Genomic DNA, 22153 nt, shown 5'->3' with positions numbered 1-22153 from the left:
GTCTGATCATGCAAGTAACAATTCTACCCGTCTTTGAAATTCGAACAGGCATCTGATACAAGATAAGAAAAAAAAATACCTCTTCAATTTTAAAGAATTATATTTTAATGTCAAACAGATTACATATGTTGCATAAAGGGTTTGTATTGAAAATTTTATCTTAACATATAAATCCTTGATTGCGCCATTGTTAGTATGTTTGACGCATACGTTCCGTCCAATAAGTCATTCTTTCATTTCAATTGTCTGAACAAAGCCAAAAACAGTACATTATCTAAATAACCTTTTCTTGATTTTGTATATTAAAAATAAATTATATTTGAAATTATATTTAAGTAGACATGAACGAATTATTAGATATTTACAGAGTGTTCAATTACGTAAATGTTGAAATACTTTGTAATATTGATGTTATGTAGACTGAGAACTATGATAAAATATGGTCGTTTATAAATATTGATTAATCATTCTTCTATACTTTGCATTTTGGTTGATTCCTGTTGCGTTTTGGACAAACCTTCCCTTGCTGACATTTCACGGTATGCATTGTTGTTTGTTGGCGATATGATTGGGGGTATATACAAGAGAAAACAAGCACATCAATCGAAAAAGTGGGATGCGTGAAACCAGAAATTTAATTGTTCAAGTACTAGTTACCGTATTGGATTGGTCCGCTGAATCGGACAGGTATGGTAAATTTAACCTGGCATAAAAACGGGTTTTTTTTCCTAGATATTTAGAAAGAGATAGTATGGGCATGATTTAAGATTGAATTGTCTTTTGACAATGAATGTTTATTTTACAGAGCATTTTAATTTTAGAAGGCTATTAGTTACATGCACAACCATCACTTCGAATGGTGAATTCGACAGCCCAAAATACATTTGATACAAATTAAAAATGAAAATTCCAGTGGTGCAGTTTATGCCTATATAAAGGCGAATCTATACGTCCACAACAATAAATATATAAACTACATTTCAGGGGTAACAAAAGTAATAGTATACCCTATTTGGTATCCAAATACCGTTCCACATGCTTTGTATTAATAAAACATTCGGAAGATAATCCATTTACAGACCTCTTACCTTCAGTAAACAGCATGTTATTCTGATTTTAATCGAGTTTTGACAAATGAAATACAAAAACACGGAAGTACACATTTATTTGAGAGAAAAAAAACCAATTGGACATTTACAACATTACATTTAACAATATATATGGCTTTATAGGTACTTCGATGCGTGAAAAACTATATTCCGTACATTCATTTAACAATGCACCCTACAGAAGGATTTATGTGGTCAGCTATACACCATACATAACGCTTCTTGTCGGAATAAAATATCGAAAAATAACATATGTATAAAAGATTTCAATGCCAATTATTGAAAAGCTATACTTATTACGCACACACAGTGGCCTTCTATCAGAAAAAGAGTTGCAATACATATAGAATCATATCGGATGAGACGAGCGACAACTTTTTTGACAATAATTGCACATGTCTTTAGTTAGCGTTCTTGTTTTAGGAAAATAATGAGACTTCTCTAATCACCAACCTACGACCAAATCATTTCTTAATTCAAAACAACAATTATGTTTAGATTGAAGTACACATTGATATTATGTAAACATAACAAAGATTTCCGTGCCGTGTCAGAAGAAAAATCGATCACGACCGCTTGGTTAGTACCTATATCCGCTGTACCGATGATACACGGAGATGCCAGCGAGTGGGCAAGTGTTGAAACAAAGAGTGATGACACAGTCATAAGATGGTCAGTAATGACAAGGTTAATGCTTTTTATTTTATTTTTTTAAAGAGACGAAAACGATGAACATAATGCAAAAGACGGACGTCACCCCATTCATCTCGGTTCGAAAATAGAAATATTAAATACCCTAAATTGGAAAAAGTGTGGCAAAGTGTGATTTTCAGTGTTGGTATTTTTTTTTTTTACCTTTTAACTCAATAACTGTATCATCTGCGTAAAATCCGTTGACATTACCGAAAAGATTCAAAATGAGTACCACAATGGAAAAAATCCGATCTAATCTGACGAAAAATTAAATCTAAAACCCTTCATCAGGAATCAACCTCTTGTATCTCAGAAATCGTTGACGCTACTCCTATTCTGTTGACAATACGCAAGTTGCAGAATTTTATTAGCAATTAAAAAAATCTCCATTAAAATAAGTTGAAAGTAAACAATCTGTATATATGCAAATATGTCCTCATTGTTGAAGACCGTACGGTGACCTATAGTTGTTAATGTCTGTACCATTTGGTCTGTTGTGAAGAGTTGTCTCATTGGCAATCATACCACATCTTCTTTTTTTTATAATTACCCAACATGGCCATTTCACATTACGCGGGCACTACGTCGACTAAGCTTGCGGTCTCCGAAATTGGGTATTCTCTCACATAATTGGCGTGTTCTGTGGAAAATAAAAGATTGGTTCAAAGAAAAATGAAAGAAATAAAAAAACACTACATGTTTACGTCATATCACAAATATTTCCGACTTTGTATGTAGTTAGAGGAGTTGCGGCTCAATGAAATCGGTCTCTTCTTTAGTAGCATAGATTATATGATATACTAGATTTAATATCATTTTACATATGCAATACTACATTATACATCTTACCATTTACATATTTATATTATTCAATTATTCAATAACAATTTATGAAACAAACCATCTCGCCATATTATGCATGAGTAGATAATTTTATAGCTATTGTTATGAAATATTTTTAAAACTGACTGATTTCAATGGTGTCTTTTGCAATAAATAGAAATAAGAAAGTGTGATATGAGAGCAACTGAGACAACTCTCTATCCAAGTATTATCTGATGTTAATCTTCCTTCGAAATGTTTGAAACGTTGATTTTGTTAAATTGCATTGTTTCGCTAGCGATAGACACATAATTGAGCCGGGTTAATAGTTTACAGAAGCAGATCGGAATCAGTTATGACGTAGAAAAGTAATCATTCTATTCGCAATCATGTTCATTGACCATAACGACGACGAAAGCACATCATATAATGAAGTAAATAAAACCACATCATATAAGATTGCAAGCACATAATAAAATGACACAACCACATCATATAAAGATGTTTTCAAGTGATATCAGGTAAACTACACATCATATAAGGATCCTTGTACATCATATAAGTATATTTGCACATCATATAAGGGTCTTTGAACATTATATAAGTACATTTGCACATCATATAAGAATGTTTGCACATCGTATAAGTATATTTGCACATCATATAAGTATATTTGCACATCATATAAGTATATATGCACATCATATAAGTATGTTTGCACATTATATAATGATGTTTGCACATCATATAAGGATATTTGCACATCATATAAGGATATTTGCACATCATATAATGACAAGTCCACATCATATAAAGGTAAATGCTCATCATATAATAAAAATGGATATAACAAGACAGTGTTGGCGTTCCATATTCTCATATATGTTATGATGGTATGATACTAAACCCCTCACAGGGAGGATGGATTGTGCTTGATATTCATATGATGTAGACATAATTTTTCAATCAGTTTAATTGAAGTCTGGAGCTGGCATGTCAGTTAACTGCTAGTAGTCTGATGTTATTTATGTATTATTGTCATTTTGTTTATTTTCTTTGGTTACATCTTCTGACATCAGACTCGGACTTCTCTTGAACTGATTGTTAATGTGCGTATTGTTATGCGTTTACTTTTCTGCATTGGCTAGAGGTATAGGGGGAGGGTTGAGATCTCACAAACATGTTAAACCCCGCCGCATTTTTGCGCCTGTCCCAAGTCAGTAGCCTCTGGCCTTTGTTAGTCTTGTATTATTTTAACTTTTAGTTTCTTGTGTACAATTTGGAGTTTAGTATGGCGTTCATTATCACTGAACTAGTATATATTTGTTTATGGGCCAGCTGAAGGACGCCTCCGGGTGCGGGAATTTCGTTGCATTGAGGACCTGTTGGTGACCTTCTGCTGTTGTCTGCTCTAGGGTCGGGATGTTGTCTCTTTGGCACATTCCCCATTTCCATTCCTAATTTTATTGTGAATGTTTACAAAATATCAAAAGATAGAAATTGATACAATTTTTAATATAATATTTTGGTGAAGTTGCAAATTTCCTTGAATATCATAGACACATTTTGTTGTATTTTCTGTAAATGAATAAAGTCAACAGTAGACATAATATACAACTTTTCAAAAAGTCATCAATCGATTGAGAAAAAATAGAACAACTGAAACACAGTCTTGCTACAAGAACAAACGCTAAGATACATAGACATGATAGACTATTTGATTACAACTGCCATATTCCTGACTAGGCACAGGACATTTTAAGAAAAATGGTGAATTGAACCTGCTTTTATGGCTAGCCAAACCGCCTACTTATGTGGCAGTGTTGTTAAATATCGCTGAAACATACGCAACAGCAATACAGTACAAATAAGCGCAATAACGATTAGATAAATAATATAATAGAACATTTCAATATGTGAACCGCAGAAATTTAGAACAGTTGTTATATTACTCACCGGTATGCTGCTGCAAGAAATTTTGATCACAAAATAGTTGTTACAAAACGTTATAATTAATTAGGTGCTGCATATTAAGAGTGTATGAGAAAGACATATGTATTGCTATGCATAGACACACCTGAAATAACATTAACGGTACCAATTTTTCTGCACCAGATGCGCATTTCGACAAAACATGTCTCTTCAGTGATGCTCGTGGCCAAAATATTTGAAATCGAAAACTTATATAAAAGATGAAGAGCTATAATACAAACGGTCCAAAATGTATAGCCAAATCCGTGAAAGGAATCAGAGCTTTGCATGAAACTTGTTTTTATTTGATATTATGTGTCGTTCACTTCTGTTTTTGTTTGATTTTACCTGACATATTGTTAAACCTTATAGCTTTTGAAACTGCATGCTCTTTTAACTTACTAATATATTCGAAATTTAGACTTGCATTGACTTTGTTGATAATAATTTTCGATATGTGACAACATAATTTATATTTATTTATTCACTTGAAATACGTGATATATGAAAATTGCACACAGCTTTTTCCCTAAAAACAGTACTCAAACATAATAACTGATTCAATTAAAACAAAAAATTGAATACTGAACAAAAGTAAAAACAATTGTTAAAGCGCCATGCCTCGTATACATTATTTCTTGTTTATTTGTAAATCTTGATTTCCTACTTATTCTTGCAGTTCTTGGTAGTTTTCCCTCTTTCTACAATCATCGCTTTATCACAACAACATTCAAAATCTGTCAATAAAGATTTGTCTACACTTGGAAATAGAATTTAGTTTATGGAATTTGATGCAGCTGTCATACAAGTGACATGTTTAGCGCTATAAAACCAGGTTCAATCCACCGTTTTCTACATTTGAAAATGCTTGTACCAATTCAGGAATAAGACAGTTGTTGTCCATTCGTTTGATGTGTTTTATCGTTTGATTTTGCCATTTGATTAGGGACTGTCCGTTTTGAACATTCCTCGGAGATCAGCGTTTTTATGATTTTACTTTTTTGATGAATAGCAAATAAGTTAATGTGTTTCTAATATTAATTTGCAAACATGTATCAATAATTACAACTTTTGTACAGTTAGGTTGACAATATTTATAAGTTTATACAGTATCAATAATAACATGTAGGTATAATATTTATCAACTATATTAAAATTCGTTAAAATATTCAAATATGTAGACTTATGAATATTTGACTACAATTTTTATCTTCATATGCATTTTCTTATCTTTTGTACACAAGTTTAAACCGCTTAATGTTGTAACCTTATGTCTGTCATTGCATCACTGTAATAAACGACAGACAAGTATGTGCATTTGTAGTAGAGCTAAAATGAATAATGAAACGTGTAAAAAATGACAAACTAAAATTTTGTTTTGCAGTACTGATCCACAAAAGAAATGCATCAGCACATTTAATTCAATTTAGATTAATAAATATTGATTTGAACTAATGCTTTAGTGATATCGTGGCATCACTGCCTTCACTATATCCAGCGCACTTTGCCTAGCAGGATGTATTCCGTTTGGGTGTATTTGGTTAAAGAATGAATTAATTTCTTGAACGTAAAACAAATGATTTAGATTGTACTCAGTACTTATTTCGTTTGTAATTCGAGTACAGGTGAAGTTGCTTTGTGGTACATATAATAATGACTTACAGATCAAGTTTAAATTTTGTTTCAACTGACAAAAGGAGATGCTTATGCGTTTTACTGTTATGAAGAATATGTTTATGCGTTTTACTCTCATGAAGGAGACGCTTATGCGTTTTACTGTCATGAAGGAGATGCTTATGCGTTTTACTGTTATGAAAGAGATACTTATGCGTTTAACTGTTATAAAGGAGATGTCTATGAGTTTAACTGTCATGAAGAAGATGCTTATGCGTTTTACTGTCATTAAGGAGATGTCTATGCGTTTTACTGTCATGAAGGAGATGCGTATGCGTTTAACTGTCACGAAGGAGATGCTTATGCGTTTTACTGTCACGAAGGAGATACTTATGCGTTTTACTGTCATGAAGGAGATGCTTATGCGTTTTACTGTCATGAAGGAGATACTTATGTGTTTTACTGTTATGAAGGAGATGCTTATGCGTTTAACTGTCATGAAGGAGATGCTTATGCGTTTTACTGTCATGAAGGAGATGCTTCTGCGTTTTACTGTTATGAAGGAGATGCTTATGCGTTTTACTGTTATGAAGAAGATGCTTATGCGTTTTACTGTCATGAAGGAGATGCTTATGCGATTTACTGTTATAACGGAGATGTTTATGCGTTTTACTGTTATGAAGGAGATGCTTAAGCGTTTTACTGTCATAAAGGAGATGCTGATGCGTTTTACTGTTATGTTAATTTTAATGATTCACAAACAAGTTGATTAAACCGAGTAGTTTTAGAGAAGAAAGGTCAAAAGGGAAGTCACGACCACGTCATATCACACAAACTGTTTGTTCAAATAAAAAAATAAAATAGCAACAGCTTTACCAAAAAATGTATTTTACACACAATTTACATCTTTTTAGATATGGATTTTTTGTAAATCTAAACATCAATGAAAAAATCTCAAAATGAGGATATTTTGATAGTTTTTGACGTTTTGTTCTATATGGAGGAATTCATACTGCCCAGATGTTCGACAAAATGCAAAAACGTAATATCGATTATTATTAACCAACTAAGTACATTATTGCCAAAAATGACTGATTATTAAAAATAACATATTTTCTGTAATGGCCCTGTTTTTCTGTAATGGCCCTGTTTTTGTCTGTAATGGCCCTGTTTTTCTGTAATGGCCCTGTTTTTCTGTAATGGCCCTGTATTAATGCCCAGCTTGTCTGTATTAATGCCAGTTAGGGTTTTTAATAAAGTTAATAAAATTAAGCTGTAAAGAGTATACTACCTTTTTGTATTTTATTTAATTTAGTAACCAGCAACAAACATTAAAATACCATATAAAGAGATACCGGTTCATCCTGTTTTTCAACACATAACTTCTTTCAACTTAATATCTTGGATATTTGGTATATTTAAAGCTTGATCATGGTGAAGTACAAATTATTTTTTTTTCAAACTTAACTGTCATTAAAGGAGTAAGAGAGTACATCAAGTTGGCAGCAACACATACACTTTTTTCAGTTGGTTAATAAATGTATTAAGAAATGGGTGTTTTTAAAATGGCCCTGTTATTTGTCCCTTGGTCAGTAATAATGACCTCGGATGTCTGTAATCGCCCTCGGCGTTGCCTTGGGCCATTACAGACTTCCTCGACCATTATTACAGACCTTGGACATATAACAGGGCCATTATAAAAATACCCATTCATTAATACTATAATGTCATATGACTATCTGTACGATGTTATGTATAGAAGATTTATATAATACTTTTGGTTTTGCAAACACAAGTTGCATAATACTACATTTTTTTCAATACTCTTTTGAAGACAAGGCAATAGGCGGGCAAACATGTCACGTATTGTTATGCGTTTCTTTTCTGCATTGGCTAGAGGTATAGGGGGAGGGTTGAGATCTCACAAACATGTTTAATCCACCACATGTTTGCGCCTGTCCCAAGTCAGGAGCCTCTGGCCTTTGTTAGTCTTGTATTATTTTAACTTTTAGTTTCTTGTGTACAATTTGGAGTTTAGTATGGCGTTCATTATCATTGAACTAGATACAGGAAGATGTGGTATGAGTGCTAATGAGACAACTCTCCATCCAAATAACAATTTTTTAAAAGTTAAACCATTATAGGTCAATGTACGGCCTTCAACATGGAGCCTTGGCTCACACCGAATAACAAGCTATAAAGGACCCCACAATTACTACATATATTGTCAAACCTTTCAAACGGGAAAACCAACGGTTTAATCTACATAAAAAACGAGAAACGAGAAACACGTATAAATTACATAAACAAATGTCAACTACTGTACATCAGATTCCTGACTTAGGACAGGTGCAAACATTTGCAGCGGGATTAAACGTTTTAATGGATCCAAACCTTCTCCCTTTTTCTGAAACAATAGCATAACATCACAACATAGAAAAACACACGATAAAATATCAATTTGCAGGCTTAACTCAATCAAAAAAAAAGTAAATTAATACACTGTGAACGAATAAATTTGATCTGCGATATCTGAATGCAAATGCACAGTTAATAAGATATTAGGGACAAACATTCAAGGCCAAAAAGCAAACAAACAAGTCCAAACAAAGCCATGGCAAGACAGCACTGCGAAATATTTTACCCTTCGAAAATATTCACTATAGAACAAAACCCGGTTTTAATAATACAGGTAAAGCTTGAAGTTTATACAAATGTAGTAAGACAAAGTGAAAATAAGAAGATATTCCAAATAATTAAAGCTGGTATATAGACAAGATCCATATAAATATAAAATAACAAAAAAGCATTATAAACAGTATCAACAGGTCGAATTAAGTATATATATTTGTTTAGGGGCCAACTGAAGGACGCATCCGGGTTCGGGAATTTCTCGCTGCATTGAAGACCTGTTGGTGACCTTCTGCTGTTGTCTGCTCTATGGTCTGGTTGTTGTCTCTTTGACACATTCCCCATTTCCATTCTCAATTTTATGTCAAACCGACATATCTGTTAATGTTTCTGCTGGTTAGTTACACTTTTACCGGTTATTTTCATTTAAAAACGCTTAAGTTGCGTCTATATAAATATTTTACGTGAATCCTTAATTATTAACAACTCTAAATTTGTTTACAAATAGATGTGACAATGTTTAAAAAGAAATGATGCGTTCCTTTTTATTTCGCTTAATATATTTTGAAATATCCTAAAGGAAAGAAAGCAATATAGGCAAAAAATTTGTGACGGGTCATTCTTAATGCCCTAACATTAATCTTTCGAAGTTTACTTCCACGTAAGATTACCATGACTAGTATTTAATTTGATAAATTGGGTAATTTCAAGTGAAGGAAAAAGATGACGCGTGCAGTAAGGTAATAATTGGCATAACTGATCAAGTTTAAAATGATGGTTGGGACCTTTACAAGATTGACTTTAATTCTATTTTATTACTTATTGATATGTCCTAGTGGACAATTAAGACCTAACACAGTACAACCACGTAAGTAGTATAGTTTTGATAAGTTAATAGAGGGTAATTAAATAACAGAAGGGATTCAATTTTGTTCAACATATATATTTATGATAAGGATACTGTTATCTTTATACTGCAATCCTATTATTTGAACAGTCAAATTATATTGACTTTGATGCAAGCAATAACAGTATAAAACTACTGCAGGTAAAAAAAATATATACAAGAAAATTAAAAGATTATTTTTTTTATTTAAATTTATAAACGTTATATAAACGTAATTTGTATGTAATATTTTCATACTTTTGTACTGATAGTCCAGTCAGTCTAGCATAAATTGGACCCTAACCTTGAAGTAATTGCAACAGAAAATATTTAATCTTAATCATTTTGTTTTAAACAACATAAATAAATGTTTTTTATTTCAAACATTGCCTTGTTACAAAAAATACATATTACATTTTTTACATCATATATATATTAAATTATATCATTTAATCACTTAATATGACTGTTCATATGTTTTCTAATAGTTGCTAAAACATTACTTTTAATTTTCAAACATACTCTTCTATTGAACTCAGTGAGAAAAATTGAGAAAACATAGACATTTTTTGTCTTTTGATCAGATATGTAGTAGGCTTTGTAAATTGCAAAACCCACAATTGTTAAAAAATAGTTAAAGTCAAAATATTCTTCTACAGAAGTTTTATATCCAAATACTAAGTGTCTTAGTTTTTTCTTAAAAGTTACTTTACTGTTCTTTAAAACTTCATTTCTTTTATTCAAAAAAAGTTTTAAATATGGACACAGTATAAAGAAGTGATCATAATCTTCTTCTTGTGTACAAAAATTACATGACCTGTTGTTTACAATTTTCCACCTAAAAGGTTCTTTGTAAGTAGAATATGTTGTAATAATTTCCATCTAAAAATTCTAAGTTTATTTTCCTTTAAATATCTGAATAAAAATTTATATAAATAGTTTTGATATAACACATCATCTATATCAAATATACGCAGCCATTTTTGGGGTCCAATAGCTGGTTCAATATATTTATCAGAGACTTATTTAAAAGTTTATTTGTTAATGCTTCTAAACCATCCAATATAAATTGGTTTCTGTTTATATTAACAATACTTTTTATAGAAGTTTCGATTTTAAAATTGCTGCCCAGTCTTTTGGTATAGATTTCTTTATTAAATTAATTTCAGCTATCCAGTTTGTTTTATTTGTTTAGTTTATTTAAAATGATGTCTTGAGAAATACAGCCTTTTTCATCTATGACATCATTTACATAAATAAGATGGCTTTTATTACATTTTTTTTTAATATAGCTTTATTTTCAAATTTAATAAATTTATTGTTCCATAATATTTGTTTTCTTATATCTATTATTTTTAGTTTTTTGGTTTCTCGTGATTTCTGTAAACTAAAGTTGCTGTAAATTATATTTTTTTCAAGTGCAGACTCACAATGAGTCTTTCTGCAAGTTCCATTATGTTGACTCATTTGGTAATTATAACTTGCTATTCTTATAACTTTTTACATTTTCTTCCTATTAGTTATAGTTTGCAAGATAAGAGCAGTTACAGCAACAAATTGGGATCGACAGTTTAAATTTTGATTGATTATTTGTAGATCTTGATTTGCTGAGTATTCTTGTTGTTGATAGTTTACCTCTATCTGCACACTCTTTGCCCTCTTTATCTAAAAAGAAGTCAATAAAAATAAAAACGACACATCATAAATTCGATGCATACAAAGCACTTTTTCGATTAACTTTCATCAGGATCGGTCATAGCCGAATATTTGAATGCCAAAGAGGCATAAGAACATAAACAGCTCAAGAATTTTGTCTATTTAATGAGAAACAAATTCTGACTTGGACAAAAAACATAACACCCTTGAGTTAAATGGTAGCACCTTGTGTAGGGAGTACACATTTTAACAAACAAATAGTATGCCACATACATGCAGCTGTATGTGATGTTGTAGTCATCAATCGCTTAAATAAAAAAGCAGTAAAGATATGAAAATTGAGCTTAAACTACTATATTTTGACCAAATCATTCATAAAAGGAGATGTTATTAACTAATGGTTTATACCAAACTGGAAATGACTCACTTATTGTTATGTTCCTTAGAGTTACGAACCAAATTGGTTGCCAAAATAGTTATGTCTAATGTTGAAGCTAGCACTTTAGACAAACGACAAGTCAAACTGTCAAACTGATTGTTTCATGTGTACTATTGTTTGTCTGTTTGTCTTTTCATTTTGAGCCATGGCGTTGTCAGTTTATTTTCGATTTATGAGTTTGACTCTGGTATCTTTCTTCTCTCTTTTGTATATGTAATATACTAGTGAAAGCGAACATCTGCTCCGCAATACTCGAAACACCTATCTTAGAAATCGAAACACTTTTAAATTGCAAAGGAAACCCAAGGCAATATGAAGCCTTGCTAGAAGCAAGCATGCCATTTAAGATATTCATAAAATAAAACTAGTTTTTTAAGTATGATAATTAAATATGAGGATTGGATATATTTGAAATATTTTTTACTGTATGAATGCTGGTAATTATCGGCACAATTACAGCAATGTTCTCCTTTCTTTGTATTTTGTAAGAGAACTTTTATCTCCGAACTACTTAATTTCCTCTCCGACCTACTTAATTTCAAAACCACATGTCGTTCATTTGTTTCCAGTTATTACCGTCGAACAGAATTTGCGTTTATAGAAGAACTAAAATAAGTTTGAAAACTGTCAAACTGAATAATGAGAACAATATACATTGTGTTTTGTCAAACTGATTAATGAGAACAATATACATTGTGTTTTGTCAAACAGATTCAAAGAGAAACGCACCAAAAACATTTTAACCAGTGTAAACAATAAATCTATACAAAAGTTTAGCCAGTTTAAGTTTCTTTCCGCTCCCCTTATTTTTGCCAAATTTACAGGCTAAATTTGGACTTTGATAAATTGTTGAAAATTACAGACATACAGACTTTTTTCTAAACGCTTTCAGATGTTAGGCTGATTTTTGGTATGTAAGTTACCCATGATAAGTTACAGATCAAGTTAAAATTTCATTCCGCTCGGCTGGATTTTGCCCAAATTGCAGGCGTTGGATTTTTATAAATTGTTGAAAATCCCAGTTAAACGGACTATTTTTTCTAAACGTTTTCAAATATTAGGCAGATTTTTTATAGTGAGTTATCCATGATGAGTTACAGATCAAGTTTAAGTTTTGTTCAGCTGCGCTAATTTTTGCTGAAATTACGGGCTTTGGACTTTGATTAATTAGTTTTAAAAAATCGCAGTTATACAGATTTTTTTTCTAAACACCTTCAGGTATTTGGCTAATTTTAGGTATGTGAGTTAACCACGATAGGTTACAGTTCCAAGTTTAAGTTTAGTTCCGCTCCGCTGATTTTTTCCACAATAAAGGGCCGGGTTGGCAGTTATATTTTCAAATTTTGAGCTGATTTTTTATATGTGTCCACATGTGTTATTGAACTTTTTGAGACAAGGCCATTCGTGTTGTTTTGACACATCTGGTTTGTCGTGTTGGCCAGTTTTTAGTGTTCTATTTTGTGTTTTGTGTACAATTGATTGCCTGTTTGTATTTCTTTTTTTGCCATAATGTTGTGAGTTTATTTCTACTTGTGGGTTTGAATATCCCATTGGGATCATTGGTCTTTTTTTTTAAAAGAGCTTTCTTACATTCTTATGTAATGGGAATTTCTCGGGAATTTCTCGCTACATTGAAGACCTGTTGGTGACCCTCTGCTGTAGTTTTTTATTTTGTCGGAATGTTGTCTCTTTGACACATTCCCCATTTCCATTCTCAATTTTATTACAATCATATGTAGATTAGTAACTTATGATTACGGTTTAATATAAAATTGTGGAGACATTTTAGCGAGATGAAAACAAATGTACCCCATTTCTGCTTAAGGATGTACTTAGGTGAGGTTTTGGAATCCCTGTCAAATGTTCGGACTCCTTGGTCTTTTTCAATACAATACGAGGTAAAATATGTTGCCACATAATACCCATTTATTTTTTCATATCTATACTATAAAACGAGAAGACCTCATTTTGTGTATCGCTTCTCTTCTTTCCACAATAAATTAATCATCATGCCTCTGTGTCATACACATGTACAGTCGCATTTGTCATCCATTCATATGATTATTCAGATTAAGTTATTTTGGGAGAAAAACGAAAAAAAGCATCCGGATATTGTTCCGTCATTGGACGAAATTTTAAGTCAGATTAGACTTCCGGTTTAGCTTTTTTCTGTATACTTTTAACATACATATACTTCGAATAAAGTGTATTTTCTATCTACTTTCATTTTCAAGTTTACTATCCAAGGCAGTCACAGAGTTTATTGAAAATAGAGGGTCTGAATTATATATCAATGACCGCCGTGGATCGATTAATAAACTGAGAATTGATAGTAAAAAGCAACTACAATTTATTTCATAATATACAGATAAGTACGAAAATTATTCATGTGTTATCAAAATTATTAGAAAAAAATGGGAATGGGGGGAAAAAAGGGAGGACCCCGGCTAGAAAAATAATTTTACTGTCCTAAAGTATCTATGATCACCTATGACATTTGATACCTTTTTAGAAATGTTTCAGTCATTAAATCTTATACAAAAATTCATTGATTACAAAAAAAGAAGTGGTGTTATTGCAAATGAGAAAATTCTCCAGAAGAGACCAAAATGACACAGAAATATAGGTCACTGTACGACCTTAAACAATGAACAAAGCCCATACCGCATAGTCAGCTATAAAAGGCCCCGAAATGACAATGTAAAACAATTCAAACGAGAAAACTAGTGGCCTTATTTATGTACAAAAAATGAACGAAAAACAAATAATTAACACAATAAACAAACGGCAACCACTGAATTACAGGCTCCTGGCTTGAATGTTCATAACATACCAAACGTATTTTCATACTGAAATTAATAGAAAAAAAAATGGGAATTTTAGAAATAAAGGAGGAGGAATGAAAAAAAAACATTTTCCTGTCCCCAAGTACCTATATAGTTATCAAAGGTACCAGTAGCCCTTTTCACAAAAATCTTAAGATAAATTTTACGCCAGACGCGCATTTCGTCTTCATAAGACTCATCAGCGACGCTCATATCAAAACAGTTATAAAGCCAAACAAGTACAAAATTGAAGAGCATTGATTATCCATAATTCCAAAAAGTTGTGCCAAATACGGCTAAGATTATCTACTCCTGGGATAAGAAAATTCTTAGTTTTTCGAAAAATTCAAAGTTTTGTAAACAAAAAATTTACAAAAATGACGACATAACTGATATTCATGTCAACACCGAAGTGCTGACTACTGGGCTGGTGATACCTTCGGGGACTAAACGTCCACCAGCAGTGGCATCGACCCAGTTGTGTTAATAGTTATCAAAGGTACCAGGATTATAATTAAGTACGCCAGACGCGCGTTTCGTCTACATAAGACTCATGAATTTTGATACTTTGGCTGAAATTCTACAGACAGTCATTAAATCTTTAACAAAAGTCTTCCTATAACTCTTTCATACTTTCAACCACGCTCTGAATGCCCGCGATTTCGCGGGTGTGTTCTAGTTATACTTAACAGCTCATGAAAGGTCATTTACGAAAATTTTAGAAGATTCTTGATTTCCTTTCTTTTGTTTTGATACCCAAATGATACCAATACAAATATAAGGTAAAAGTCTGAGTCAGTCTTTCCCCGCCATATTTTAAAGCCAAAATATCTCGAAAAAGAGGTTCATTTAGTCTTTGTTTAACACGTTAAGTCTATCATTCATTTATGACCATCTTTATTCCTATGTTTGCAATTTTACTTCTTTTTTCACAGATATTCGTTTCTTAACACAAATCTTACGAAAATGATTTGAACTAATAAAACTTAAAATGTTACTTTAGGGAAAGTACATTCTTTGAAGGTTCAATTGACAATTTCAGTCATATCATTTTTTTATTATATTTTCCGTGATTTCTGTATTTTATAGTTTCAATAAATTATAGGTTTTTTTTTCAATTCAGTGCAAAGTGCAGAAGTTTGGTACATTAATTGAGAGCAATACCTCCTGCAGGATCTCATTCGATTGAGTTGACACATTTGAAGAACATAACTTAATGTTCTGATAACGTGTTTACAGTATCTTTATTTTTCTTATAATTTGTAAGATGACAGCAGTAACAACAATACATTTTATTTTATTTTTATATATTCTACTTCTTGAGTAATGCATTTAAGAATTGTTTCATTAACATATGAAAACGGATTTATAATTTAACAGTTTATTTCTGGATCCCATTAATTATTCGTATTTAAATATGTTTTCGACATATAATGCTAATTATTTTACTTGAATTTAATTAATAAAATATGTTTACATTAGTAATGCGGTGATGCGATTTTTGTGTCGTGAACTATATTTGGAAAAACCTGAAGGAAAGGCAAGACCACAAGCGAAAAACATGTAAATAGTTCTTTTGAATTGTACATTTACATCCGTATAGTTAGTCTATTTCCATGTGAGATTACGTACAGGTAAACTTGTATTCAATTTGATAAATGAGGATTTAAGGTAAGTAAGAGAAGACATGGTAAAAAAAAATAATAATTTTCATAATTTATACTCTACTTAATAATGGTTGGGAGCTTTACAAGATTGACTTTTATACTATTCTTCTCCTTGCTGATATATATTTATGGACAACAGCTGGAAGGAGGGGTATGGGGAGGAGGAGGAGGAATTGTCTCAACATCAGGAGCAAAAATGATGAAACCAGGCGGAGGACGAGGAGGCTTTATACGTACGTTTACTTTAAATACATATTTGGAGAGTTACAATGTATTTCATTTGAAGAGTGATTAAAGTTTAAAAAAAACAATGTGTTTACGTTACTAGATACTGTTTTTTATACTGCAACCGTCAATACTTTTTTACAAACAAAGACCGCCTGACACTACAAAAGTCAAAAAGTCTGAAAAGACCAGTTTTTGTCTTGATTTACATGAACTTTTACTCGACATTCTCCAAAAGTATGACTTGTGGCTCATTTTTTCTTGACAAATTCTCATTTATATCAAATTTGTATGAAATTTACTCGACATATTCTTGAATTCTGAATATGGTCTTAAAATTTCTTGATAAATTCTTGACATTTAAATACCGTCTTGAAATTTCTCAACATATTCTCGACATTCTTATTTTTTCTCAGTATGGCTTGACATATTCTGAACATTTTGAATTGTGTCTTAAATTTACTTGACAGTTCTGACCAATATTCATGACATATTTCTCTTTACATAATATACTGTTGTTTTAAGTTACACTACTTACAAACAATATGAAAGTTAGGCATGTTAAATAATTGAAAATTTGGGTATCTAAATATTTTTACAAATGCAAATATGGCTATGAAATCTAATGTACAAAATATATAAAATGTGAGTGTGTTGATATAAAGCAATTCAAATGTGAGTTTTTTAAAAAATTCAAATTTTGATTCCTAAATCTTCTTAATTAAATAATAAAAACTAATCATACTGTATACAATATTTCATTCTACATTCATAGTATTCAATGTTAATATGGTAAATAATTATTGTACAAAAATCTAGTTCATATAAATGGCAAATTATGATGATATACAAAGCATTCATTCAACAGAAGAAAAAATTGTGTAATGTCATCTGTTGGAATATATATTAAGTATAACACATGGACAGGATGTTCCCATAAAATTAAGGTATTCCACACCCAAAATACACGCAACTGTCAAATAGAAATTACTGATTTACCTGTAAACAGCCATATAACTTATCAGTTGACTATTCCAAAGATTAAAAGAAAATTATTATCTACTCCAGCCGGAATAATATGAAAAATAAAAAAAAATGTATTCATAATGGGTCCCATCAATGATTTCTATAGAAATCATATAGAAATCATTGGTTTTATGAAATGGATCTCAAACAGACATGCACAATATAGATCTAAACGCTCTTTTCTTTTCAGGAAGAAGTTATCACAATTTTTTTGATACAAAATTATAAAATTCAACACTCAAATTTGAATAAAAAATGTTTCTGGGTTGTTCTAAAAAATGAATAAGGTTTTTGAATCAAGATGAAAACAAATTCTTTGACCTACACGAAAGCCCCCCTTTTCTTTTTTAGCCACTCAAACCAAAAAGATGAATCGTGAGGTCTAAAAGAGACACATGGTTACATGTTAAAACTGCCTTCAAGACACATATTTTAGTAAAGCAAATTTGACTGGCAGTTTTGCAAGTGGCAAAAATCGAAATGCTGTTTGTCAGTTACTTTGACATATATTCAAAGTGACAACAATTAATTAAATTTTTAATAAAAATAAATCAAAATTAAACTACATGGGGAATTTTTCAGGGTATTCCAACTTTGGTGCACAAAAAGGTATCTTACTATATCAAATTTATCCTTGATTCTTCAAAGTGTATTTTAGCCATAATAAAAAGGAGTATATAACAGTAATAGAATGTCATAAACAATGCATAATAAGTCTGTACACATTTCAGGCGAAATTTATACTGTTGAGATAGTGTCAAGACATATTTAAGACTGTCAAGAATATGTCGAGACATATTCAGACATTATTTAGAATGTCAAGAACATGTCAAGACATATTCAGACATTATTAAGAATATCAAGAATATGTCGAGACAGATCGAGACAAATTTAAGACAGTCAAGAATTGGTCGAGACTAATCCAGACTCTTATCAGATGATACAGAAAGTGTCGAGAAATTTTAAGACAATGTTCATACTGTCAAGACACTTGTCAAGGAAAAACCAAGATTCTTATTAGACAAATTAATACTATGTCAAGAATTTTTTTTAATTATTCCGACAAATTAAGAATGTCGAGTAAAAATTCATGCAAATTCAGACAAAAACTGGTCTTTTCAGACTTTTTGACTTTTGTAGTGTGAGCCATTGCATTAATTCAAGAAAAAAGTATTTTACTGTTTCAATGTACACTGTTACCAAATATATGGGCATCATTTAATGCAGGCTTTTGTATTAAATGTCAACAGTTCACGAATGTAAAAGATACTTGTTGTGATTATTCAATTCAATGTTTTTAATACAGTTGTTGGATTTAGAAGAATAAATCCCTTGTGGTAACCTTTTAATTTTCTAATCAAATGCAACCAACAAGGAGCTCGAGGCAATGAAGATTTTTTTAATTGTCACATGATATTGTTCTTTGTTTGTTTCCAAGCTACAGTGAGCATTTTTGGTATCAACAATTCCAAGTAGAAGAGTTATTTGGGATCTATTCAAGCCACTTTTCTATATATTTAAAACTAGGAATAAACGTCAATAAGATAGTAGAAAACAACGACTTCTGAAGATCTGTCCAGTTAATGTATGTGAGGTAAAAAAAATAGATAAGAGTGTCCATGCATTGTTTTAAGCTCTATGATAAGTTTACATAATAGAGCTGTGATATATTTATGGTTGAAACGCTTGTGTACAGGAGCACTCTAACCTTTCATGTCTACACATTAAGAAAATAAGAAAAAGACTAGCACGAATGGTGAGCCCTTTTCAAAATCAATAAAATCCTTCAGTTTATGGCTTTGGTTGGTATTAAAATTAAGCAATCTAAGTCATATCATCAAAGCTGAAACATAAACTTAACAATATTTATCATTTACTTCATAAGAGTAGGTGAATTATGTCCAAATATTACTTATGGTTTAATGTTTCTTGTTTCTTTTCGGTTTATTTGATCACACGTTTTCTTGTATATATTTTATTTTTTTTCACTTTTTGGGCGTATTGATGTGACGTTAATATATTTTAAAATTATATTGAAATAGTAACATCGAGTCAAAATCCTTTCCAAAAAAAGTTCAGATCGAGTCAATATTATTTTCAAACTTTTTACATGATTATATAATGTATAAATTAAGGACTTTCACTCAGTCAATACGTTATATATGGACATTTTATAATGTATTTAACCTCTGACTTCGTCCTCGGTCAATAACATCTGAATAGGTCCATATATAACGTATTGACCTTGTCAAAAGTCCATAATTGATAAATATATTATTAGATATCAGTTGTTACTCATATAATTATGAAGCTTTATCTTGGAGATAATTGAACCTTTTCTCGATATCGATTAATAGATATTGATAACTTTAAACAAGATTCGTTCACAAACTTTATGATTCGTTAAAATATTTTTTTTTTTTTATTTCAAATTGAGAATTGTGGATTCAAATTGCAGTTAATGCACGCATCACAGGAGACACATACTGTCAAGGGACTAAATCACGTATGTGTGTGAGTTGATGTTGATCCTTCAGTTTCTTACCAAGATAGTCTCATTAATAGATTCATGAGATGTGACATCAATAAGGTACTGTTTCCTTCATTTATTGATCTGAAAAGAAAAGTTGATTGTCATGGTATCTTATTTCTTTTTTATTTGTATTATGATATTAAACGATGTCTTTGGGCAGACAATTAGAAGACATTAATTTCAATCTAGTTCAGATCCTTCAAACAAGTGAAATTACATTGTATGTGTATTGAGCGTTTCCGATGTAGATAAATCTGGGAAAGCGCTTTGACACACGGAAATATAACTGTTTCTCCAGTTAACAAGCACTAGCATGACTAGGGCGATATAATTGCTGATGAACCGTACGTAAGCCCTGTAGGTCATCAGCTCATTTTTCCGTGACATGATTAAGAACACTTTTTTCTTAAATTCTCCGTGGATAAAATATTCAATTATAAAAATAATAAGATTCCATCTACCTCAGACTCGGTTTACTGAAGACAGATATATAAAATGTTACTTTTATTTATATCTTCATAATCATACAGTTTTGACTTTTCTTTGCTGATTGTTGACAGATCTATTTTTCAGCTCGTTTGGTGTGTCCATACTGCCAACAGAAATGTTTCTGCAAATGTGCTTGCAGTTTCTGCGTTTATAAAATTTGTACCAAACCGAAGCGCAAGGAATGCGGCTGTGCATGATTGAAAGAATGAAGAAATTCTAAAAGTAAACATAATTTTTGTGATATCGAAAATCTAAACAATGCTAACACTATATATTGTAGACGGGATTGTTTAATGTTTGACATCCTTCATATATTAAGCTATTTTGTCTCGAGTAATTGTAACTTTATGTACGACTCATTTTATATGAAATCCTATATGTCGGCCATCAAGCTTCATTATGGGCCGGCACTAAGCCGGTCTATCATATGATATGGGTTTGAGATTGTTTCACGAGTTTCTGCGGATCTATATTATTATTTTCTGCGGATCATTTATATGAAAATTAAAATTTTAAGTAATTAAAATAAATATATGTATTTTTATTTATTTTCATATTAGAAGATGCCAAATGATTTACAACAATAAGTATTCATTGTTTTATTATGTACAGAATGCGTGACCCGCATTTGGGGCTTTCCCAAACCAGGTAACATGTTCTTACAACCACTCGTAGTCGGAACATGGAAATGATTTATAGTTTGCGTTATTTTCTTAAAATAGTTATTCTATATTCTATTTTGATTACTATATAATACATCCTGCAACTAAACAGATTGAAATGAAAACATTTTGTCAAGGATTTTTCAGTTGTTACGAAGAGAATAGTTTGCTATACTGTCTGAAGCTTTCTGATTTTTAGTTGTAGTATGAGGCAGTTTTTTAGTCTGTCGAATACCCAATGAAAGTATGAAAGTTACATGAGACAATTGTAATATCAATACATGGTAAAACCCAAATATGAAACTTTTGTATTGTTTTCCTACAACTTCAAGTCACCATGAGGTGTTCAACAATGATCAATATTTCTCATAACTGGTAGTAAGTTCGAGTTGATCCTTCGCATCGGTTTGAGCAAAATGCGTGGTCAAATATCATTCAAAGTTACATTCCTATTTTTATGAATGTTGGTTGATAATTTTAAATCTCAATAAAAAGTAAAAACACAAAAATACTGAACTCCGAGGAAAATTCAAAAAGGAAAATCAAAAATCAAAAGGCAAAATCAAAAGTCCAAACACATCAAACGAATGGATAACAACTGTCATATTCCTGACTTGGTACAGGCATTTTCTAATGTAGAAAATGGTGGATTGAACTGGTTTTATAGCTACAGTGGAGATCAGTTCTAACCTCTCATAAATTCTGTCAGAATCTGTCAGGAGAACTGTTCTAGAACAGTATGTAGAACTGTCAGCCTGACACCTTTTAGTCAGTTCTAGGTTAGAACTGTTCTAGCTAGAACTGATTTGGTCAGTTCTACCTAGAACTGATTTGGACAGTTCTAGCTAGAACTGATCCTGACAGTTCTACCCTAGAACAGTTTTAGACAGTTCTAGCTAGAACTG

General features: G+C 31.3%; 1 long non-coding RNA gene and 1 pseudogene across 1 annotated transcript; both read left to right on the top strand.

Annotated features, from left to right (window-relative positions):
- Window positions 1–3101: 3101 nt before the first annotated feature.
- LOC139500089 (uncharacterized) lies at window positions 3102–6860 on the top strand (annotated as a pseudogene).
- Window positions 6861–18686: 11826 nt separating this feature from the next.
- On the top strand, window positions 18687–21130 carry LOC139500920 (uncharacterized). The gene is made up of 2 exons (XR_011658406.1): window positions 18687–20154; window positions 20671–21130. It is a non-coding gene; the product is annotated as an uncharacterized lncRNA (long non-coding RNA).
- The last annotated feature ends 1023 nt before the right edge of the window (window positions 21131–22153 follow it).

The sequence above is a fragment of the Mytilus edulis genome, chromosome 13, assembly GCF_963676685.1.
Source record: "Mytilus edulis chromosome 13, xbMytEdul2.2, whole genome shotgun sequence".
NCBI lineage: Eukaryota > Metazoa > Mollusca > Bivalvia > Mytilida > Mytilidae > Mytilus > Mytilus edulis.
Note: the sequence above shows the minus strand (reverse complement) of the source record. Positions and strands in the feature narration are given on the sequence as shown.